Source organism: Micropterus dolomieu, linkage group LG01, assembly GCF_021292245.1.
Source record: "Micropterus dolomieu isolate WLL.071019.BEF.003 ecotype Adirondacks linkage group LG01, ASM2129224v1, whole genome shotgun sequence".
Classification (NCBI taxonomy): Eukaryota; Metazoa; Chordata; class Actinopteri; order Centrarchiformes; family Centrarchidae; genus Micropterus; species Micropterus dolomieu.
The window spans coordinates 52,428,818-52,437,143 of NC_060150.1; the positions used below are offsets into that span (position 1 = coordinate 52,428,818).

The 8,326-nt window shown below is 42.2% G+C and overlaps 1 long non-coding RNA gene across 1 annotated transcript; it reads left to right on the forward strand.

The window, feature by feature from the left end:
• The first annotated feature begins 2,741 nt into the window (after positions 1 to 2,741).
• LOC123979696 lies at positions 2,742 to 3,243 on the forward strand. Its single transcript, XR_006827293.1, has 2 exons — positions 2,742 to 2,792; positions 2,881 to 3,243. It is a non-coding gene; the product is annotated as an uncharacterized LOC123979696 (long non-coding RNA).
• The last annotated feature ends 5,083 nt before the right edge of the window (positions 3,244 to 8,326 follow it).

An 8,326-nucleotide genomic window follows, 5' to 3' on the forward strand; every position in this document is an offset into this window, starting at 1 on the left:
ATTTGCTCTTTAATGAGTGAAATAAGTATTTGACCCCTCTGCTAAACATGACTTAGTACTTGGTGGCAAAACCATTAATGGTAATCACAGGTCAGATGTTTTGTAGTTGGCCACCAGGTTTGCAAACATCTCAGGAGGGATGATGTCCCACTCCTCTCTCATTAAGGCTGATGTATGGCAACTCGAACCTTCAGCTCCCTCCACAGATTTTCTGTGGGATTAAGGTCTGGAGACTGGCTAGGCCACTCCAGGACCTTAATGTGCTTCTTCTTGAGTACTCCTTTGTTGCAGTGGCCGTGTGTTTTGGGTCATTGTCATGCTGGAATACCCATCTTCTATGCCCTGGCTGAGAGAAGGAGGATCTCACCCAAGATTTGACAGTACGTGGCCCCGTCCATCGTCCATTTGATTAATCCACCTCCATGTTTGACAGTGGGGATGATGTTTTGGGGGGTCATTCCTCCTCCTCTAAACACGGTGAGTTGAGTTGATGCCAAAAAGCTCGATTTGGTCTCTTTTGACCCCAACACTTTCACCCAGTTCTCCTCTGAATCATTCAGATGTTCAAACTTCAGACGGGCCTGTACATGTGCTCTCTTGAGCAGGGGGACCTGGAGGGCGCTGCAGGATGTCAGTCCTTCACGGCGTAGTGTGTTACCGGTTGTTTTCTTGGTGCCTATGTTCCCAGCTGCCTTGAGATCATTGACAAAATCCTCCCGTGTAGTTCTGGGCTGATTCCCTACCGTTCTTATGATCATTGCGACTCCGCGAGGTGAGACCTTGCATGGAGCCCCAGACTGAGGGAGACTGACAGTTATTTTGTGTTTCTTCTGTTGTCACCTTCTCACCTAGCTGCTTGGCGATGGTCTTGTAGCCCATTCCAGCCTTGTGTAGGTCTACAATCTTGTCCCTGACCGCCTTGGACAGCTCTTTGGTCTTGGCCATGGTGGAGAGTTTGGAATCTGATTGCTTGCTTCTGTAGACAGGTGTCTTTTATAGAGGTAACAAACGTGATTAGGAGCATCTCAGCTTGTTGCCTGTTTAAAAGATACCTGGGGGCAGAGATCTTTCTGAATGAGAGGGGGTCAAATACTTATTTCACTTATTAAAATGCAAATCAATTTATAACATTTTTGACGTGTTTTTCAGATTGTTGTTGTTATTCTGTCTCTCACTGTTCAAATAAACCTACCACTAAAATTATAGACTGATCATTTCTTTGTCAGTGGCCAAACATACAAAATCAGAAGGGGATCAAATAGTTTTTTACCTCACTGTACATAATTTTACTTACTTAAGGTTTTGAATGCAGGACTTTTACTTGAAGTGGAGTATTTTCACAGTGTAGTGTTAGTACTTTTCTACCACTGATGATCTTCTGGTAAAAACTCTTTCTGTAGTCGAGCTTGTGTTGATAAAGCATGGTTTTGTGTGTAAACCCTCTCTCCCTCATTTACCAGCACACTCCGATTCAATTAATCAAGTTTTGGAAAGACAGAGATAAAAGAAACAGGGAGTAAGGCCGGCCTCCCTGCCCCCCCTCCTCTGAGGCTGAACCCCCAATTTGCTTTCAGCTGCAAAACAAAACACACAGCGAGCGAGCCTCCAGCCGACAGAGAGATGTTTTGGTGCCTCTGAAGGAATGAGAGGTTGTGAAATGGGGGGAGGAGGATAGTGGTGGTGGTGATTCTTAGTAGCTGGGTCTGTTTGCTGGCTGCTTGTAGCCGGTTACTGGGCGATTGGGGGAGGGGGACAGCTGACAGCTGCAGAGGCCGAAGCCTTTCACCCCACTGCTGCTGCTGCTGCAGGAGGAGGACATTATTATGAGTGCATGTGTGGAGTTAAGTCTCACAGTCGGTCTGCTGCTCAGCAGCTGATCTGTCTGAAGAAACAGACCTGCAGTGTCACAGCTGTCGGACACATAAACATACACACTGTAGGCCTTATTAAAACCAGCAGCACACTCCAAACTCAGACTGCTGTTTAAAACCACCTTCAAATGAATGATACGTTCTTGTGCAGTGCAAGCTATGGCAACATGTGGGCAGCTTTGGATTTATCAACAATAAATTAATTAAAGTTTAATCTTATAATCCAGAGTAGTAAATTCAAATAATGACCAAACAAAAATAATCAAAGTAAATCAACCCTAGACACTTCGTGAGCATGTTAAAGCATGATTGTGAGCATGTTAGCACGCTGCTGTTAGCATTTAGTTCAAAGCACGTCTGTGCCTAAATACAGACTCACATAGCTGCTAACGTGACTCTTAATCTATGCAGATGACACAGCTTTGGTGGGTTTTTTAAAATCTGATGAGTGTGTGGTTTGAGAAAGCGATCAATGATTAGATCTTAAAATTTCTTCACATCAGTGTTTTTCAAAAAGTCCTTGAACACTCAAAGGTTAAAACAAACTATGTTTTTAAAGAGGTGGTATTATGCTTTTTGGCTTTTCCCCTCTCCTTTTTTGAGTTATATATATATATATTCAAAATAGCCAACTGGATATAGAGCAGTTAAAACTGTTGTGGGGACTGCCCAGCTGACGGTGAGTGTCTTGGTTTTACTTTTTTTTCTCACTTTATTTCACCCATTGTTTTGCTCTGCCTGCCTCCCTGTGTTCTCTTCTTCTCTCCCTCAGCTCCTGAGCCCAGCCAACTACCTACACCTGCACCTCATCAGCCACCTCGTCAGCCTGCCACACCTGCCAGTAATCAACCTCATCCCAGCCTGTATTTCAACCCCGGTTCTCCACACCATCCTCGCTTGATCATCGTTGCTCCTTACCCGGTGCCACCTCTACGTCCAGGCTCTCATCTTCCCTGCATTTTGTCGCTCCAGTCACTAACCCTGTCTTTCTGTCTGTTTTCCCTCCCAGGTTCACTCACCCTCGTCATCCGTTCAGTCGGCTGGGCTCATCCTCCAGTCCTCACCTCTCGGGCTCCCTCCACGGCGCCCTCCCGGGTCCTCCCTGCTCCTCGCCTCACCACCCGTGCCTCGCCCGCTCCTCGGTCCTCCGTGCCCGCGTCCCCTGGCGTCCACCTCTCCTCCCTCACCTCTTCCCTAGCCCCCTCCGTGAACCATCAATAAAACCTCCTTCCCTCTGAGTGTTGCGTTTGGGTCCTTTCTGTCCCATCTCCCAACAAACTGCTGAAAAGGTTCTAACATTGAAGCATATCTAATGTCAGATAGCTTATAATATGTATGTACTTTTACTACTGATTAAAGGATATGAAGCTGATAATAGTTGTGTACTTTCACTGTTGATAGTAAGTACATTTTACAGCAAATACTTAATACTTTTACCTAAGGATTTGAAAAACCTGATTTTCACTTGTAACAGAGTATTTACACATTGTTGTACTGGTGCTTATACTTAAGTAAAGAATCTGAATACTTCTTCCACCACTGTCTGTCAAACAGTGCTCTTATAGAAATGTTCCATTAATAATCTCGTTTACATGCTACAGAGAAGGAGCCTGCTACTGCTACAGTTGTTTACCTTATTGAGACAATTTAGATGTTTGGTGACCAAATTCTCACAATTTGACTGCTGCTACAACACCGCATGTAATGTGACAGCCAAGTTTCTTTTTCCTTTTGCTATATTTTAAAAACACAAGATCAGCACATGACACAAATATTGATGATCTCTACTTGCATTTTATTTTTCACTTTACATTATAGCGCAACAGGCATTTATCACACAATGTGGCACTCCTCAAAACCAATATTGTCTCACAGATTGCAACCAAGACTTTTATTAGACCGATCTTGCACACAGTGTTGGGGAGTAACTAGTTACATGTAATTTAGTTAGGTAATTTAATTACAAAATAAATGTAACTGTAATATTTTAGTTACTGGGAAAAACCTTGTAATTAAATTAGTTACTTGAAAGTGTTCGTGGTTACATTGGAGGGTTACATCTGAATATTTTCTTTAAAAAGCGATATGTTGAATAATATAATTTTTTGGTGCTTTGCATGTTTTTCATGTGCACAATGTCTTCCTTTGCCGTATCCAGCTACAGACGTTTAGTAAAGTGTGATGCTGGTCTGAGGCTTCTGAATGGTTCTCATGTTTGAATTTGCAGCGCCACCCGTCTGCCAGTTAAACTTCTTCTCAAGCTGTCTTTTGAAAATGGTGAAAAAGTTGAAAACAGTCATTAGAAATTTAAAAGTAATCAAAAAGCTATTAAATATAATAAGTTACATTACTTTGTAATTGAAATAGTTACACTACTGTTGTGAAGGTGGAATTATTGTATTTTGTTTGGTATTTACACCTTTGAATGTACTCTGTATATTGGAAACCACATGAATTTAAAATAAATCCGTACTGGCAACATTGGGCATTGGATCACATGCATGCGTCTTAAATAAGCCAATCCAGTCAGCAACTGTAGTGGCCTTTTCTTGGTAGGCAAAGGGTCCCTACAGGGCCTGTAGTCTGGGATTAGCCGTAATCCTAGTCTTGGAAAACCAAATGTAGGTGTTGAGAGCAGCAAAAGGAAAAGGAAGCAACAAAATAAACATTTAGTCAGCATTGAAATGTGATTTGTCGTTTTAATATCTGGTTTCCGGCTTAGAGGCAGAACTTTGCATTTTCACAATGACTAAACAATATAGCAGCTCCAAGGGCGTGCCTGGCGAGCAAGAGGGGAAAATACGCTGATGGATGGACGCCCACTCTCTAAAACCACAAGACTGTTACTTCCTGGTGTAGCTTCTCCAGAGAAGAGACTGCTGTTTGGGAACTGAGGGGGTTATCCACGCGTTAATTACCTTTTTCTTGGCGGTTTAGTTCCTGGAGAGATGAGGTTTTGATTTACATGACTGCAGAGTAAACATTAAGCCGCGTGATGCCTGATGTGCTATTTGTTGTGGTGAAGAAGCCGCCAGTTCGTCATGTGGAGACTGTTTTAATTGAGGCGGACAGGAACAAGCCTTAATGACATATTTTACAGATGGGAATGCTTTACATCCATCCATTGTTTTGGTTCACATCAAGATACACTTTATGGCCAAAAGTATGTAAACACACACAAGGAACTTTTGTCACCCTAACAACATTCTGGCTTCTTTTTAAATATTGATTGGTTTGTATAACATTTACACAGTCCAAACTATTGATGGAAAAGGAATAGTTAAGAATAGGTAATAACATAAATACTGGATCATAAAACACAACAGGACACTGATAATACCTGAACTATTGGTATGATGTTGAGGAGTTAAAGAAACCCCTGCATCCCCCTAACCCTAACCCTGGATAACAAGAGTTCTTATGTTTAACATCACATCACTAATATGTTATAACCAGGATAAACTTGTAACAGGGACAGTAGTTGTCATGTAAACATACTTAATGACCGACTGACCTACGCTGCGGGAACCTCCGGGTCTGAAAAGTGAAGACAATGCTGAAGAGCCTTAAACCTGCATTCTCTCTAGCAGCCAGCAGGGGGCGACTCCACTGGCTGCAGAAAGAAGTGTGATTGTATAGAAGTCTATGAGAAAATGTTTCTACTTCTCAGCTGATTTATTCCCTCAGTAAACACTTTCCAGATGAGTTTGTGGTCTCAGTCGCTAGTTTCAAGTCTTCTTCAACACAGCATGATGTTCATTTAGTAAATTATGGTCCCATTTAGAGGACGATAGACCAGAAAGCAGGGGAGGCTTTAGGACGGGGCGACCTAATGACAAGTCGCTACGATGGCGACCTGTCAATCAGGATAGAGGCGACTTGTATCCGCTGCTCTGTGTACATTTAACCAGCCGTGAACTTGTTTTTGGGCGCTGTCGGTGTTTTCGTGTCAGAGCTTTGACCCTCTCACAGTGTGTTTTCACTTAATGAAAGTGCTTTTCAACATTTTGGTCTACGAGATAGTTACACGGTTAAATTAATTGTTTCCAAAGCTACAATGCAGTACCATCAAATCTCCATTCATCTTTCTTTTCTTTTCTTTCTTTCTGTTGCTGTGTCTTGTAATCTTCCAAGCTAACACTCCGAAGCCAAAGAAACTTAAATGATGACAACCTTCTTGGCAGGACTGACATGCAAGTTGCCTCTTATCTGTCCATCTGTCTTTGTTACCCAGATAGATCCCTGTCGTCCAGATGGTAAGCAGTGCAGATTTTTGCAGTTCACCCTAAAAACACCAGACCACTGAGTCACATCTGATTGGAAGAAATCTGCACGAACCCTTCAGGTGCAGTGTGAATAAATCTTTACCTGCTCAATGTGAGCATGGAAAGAACTAAAAAATCTAAATCTAACCAAACGCCCATGAGGCTGCCGTCAGTGGAGCCGAGCGGTTGCAGATGGGATTTCCATATCTTTACTCACATGTTCATTTAAAGGGGATCAGCTGCTGGTGCGGTTTTTCATTCCGGCCATCTGGCTGCGATTATGTTCCGCACTGTTGAACTCAGGCCTCACCGGCACATCACTGAACAGCTGCCTGACAGCGCAGCGCCGGGTCGCATCACTCTTTCCAACAGATGTGCATCCACTGCAGACTTTTGGACTTTGAGTGAAGCTTTGCTGGAAGATGAAGGTGAAGAGAAGAAACAGCTCCCTGTTTGGTTAAACTCGTCTGACCAGTTTAACTTTACACAGAGTCACTGAGTCAGCTGTGACGTCGGGAGGATATATCCATACAACTGAAGTTAGACGTCAGACGAAAAGTCAACACACTGTACAGATAGATCACAATGAAATACAATTTAATAGAGAGTTCTAAAGTGTCATACCTTTGGAGTTTCTTTTGCTACCAAGCTAACTAGCAGAACTAGAAAACTATAGCCAAACCAGACTTATAGAGATGCAAGAGACAGATTAAACTAAACACACAAAAAAAATTTGGTTACTTTAATCTTGTGTTCCTTTAATTATATCTGCACATTGGTCTGCAGGGATAGAGCATGCTAATACATTAGCTAGACTATAACCTAGAAAACAAACAATATCTCATCTAGAAGAATTTGAACAGAAGCCACTATCAGAGGCAGTGACATAAAGTTTATTTTAGGGCAACAGCCAAATAAAAGCTTGTCAGTATAAACGTGGTTTGGACTTGAGGGTTGTGATCAAACCCGTATATTTCGAGAGATTTCAGTGGGTTTGTAGTATGCAGCGTTTAATGTGCACAGCTGTACACAGTACAACACTAAAGGACTTGCTCTCTGCTTGGATATTACCGAGATGTCCAATGCTGAATAACTCAAATGCTTCACATAGTTGTGGTTGTTCGCTCGGCAGGAGAGGCAAGAAAACAGTCGGACAGATAAACAGGCTGACGATCAGGCAGAAAACTCTGCAGCAGCTCTCCATTACTGAACTGAACTAAGAGCTCCTTTTAAAACCTCTGTGTTACATCTGCAGTGAGCGGCAGGCTGACATCGATGGTACATTTGATCCTGCCTGAGGTTGAGGGTTTCTCTCTGTGAGAGAGGCAGCAGCCAACACTGTTAGAAACACAGATGCAAGGGTGACCTTTTCAAGAAAACAAACATTTCTTTCCTGTCTTATAAACTTAAAGTCACTTTATTGCTGCACAAAGGGTGCGAATTACACAGTGACAACCAGGGGGGTCAACTTTTTTTCCAGATCCAAAAGAAAACCCAGTACAATCTTATAATGCTTACAATATCCTTGCTTATTTAACTAATGTCATCATTCTGTAGATGATGATAAATCAAATACATTACACCAGTTCATGGGTGACCCATACCACAAGACAACTTTGTAGTCAGAGGTCACCAAGTATTCTAGAGCGAAACTGCCAGCAAGTCTTTTCCTCTTGCTCATGTTGACAGTGAATGATGTAATCTGCGTCCAGTAAAGCTGTAGTCAGACACCGTTGTGCGGAATTGGGAATTTTTGGGAATTCCAGAGTTAAAACAAACGCCATGTTTATTTTGAAAGAACTCACAAAAGACTTCAAATTAATAATAAACTCTATATTGATGTAAAAATGTATCTCTGCAATAACTAATCCCATATTTCACTGCTTATGCCTGAGCACCAGTGTTAGCTGATAATTACATAAAATATGAAATTACATAGTTATAATGAAATGATAGGGCGGGCTCTCAGCTAGCTATCATCAGATCATTTTAAGTAAAAGAAATGCTAATTACGAATCTCTGAAGGTAGGAAAGTTAAGTGTATTAAAGCAGCTAGATAGTTAACTACTGACATTAACCTGCTTCGTCTCCATTAGCGTGTGATGCACCGGACCGGAGTGATGCAGACAGACAACATGTTCAACTAACATCGATGTTAGGAAATGGTACGGTGCATTTTGGGGGTGTCTG